A 351-nucleotide genomic window follows, 5' to 3' on the forward strand; every position below is an offset into this window, starting at 1 on the left:
AAGAATTCTGAGAAAAGTCAGAATTCCGAGATTAAAGTCAGAAATCTGAGAAAAGTCAGAATTCTCAAATTAAACTCAGAATTCTGAGATTAAAGTCAGAATTCTAAGGAAAAAAGTCAGAATTCTCAGAATTTTGACTTTTTTCTCAGAATTCTCAGTAATAATTATTTTATTAAATAGAATCTAAAATCGGTTAACTTCTTTTATATTTTCAGTCGCCCTAATCTTCTTCTTCCCTACTCTATAATTATTTTATACTGAGTGTTAAAATCTGACAATGCGCGCGTGGTATTCCCACCTTTTCCTCTGACCTTTCCTGCGGGATGTAGAGGAAATGACGTCAGAGCAGGA

This window comes from Cyprinodon tularosa, unplaced genomic scaffold (genome assembly GCF_016077235.1).
Source record: "Cyprinodon tularosa strain WSP-4 unplaced genomic scaffold, ASM1607723v1 ctg661, whole genome shotgun sequence".
NCBI classification, from domain to species: Eukaryota; Metazoa; Chordata; class Actinopteri; order Cyprinodontiformes; family Cyprinodontidae; genus Cyprinodon; species Cyprinodon tularosa.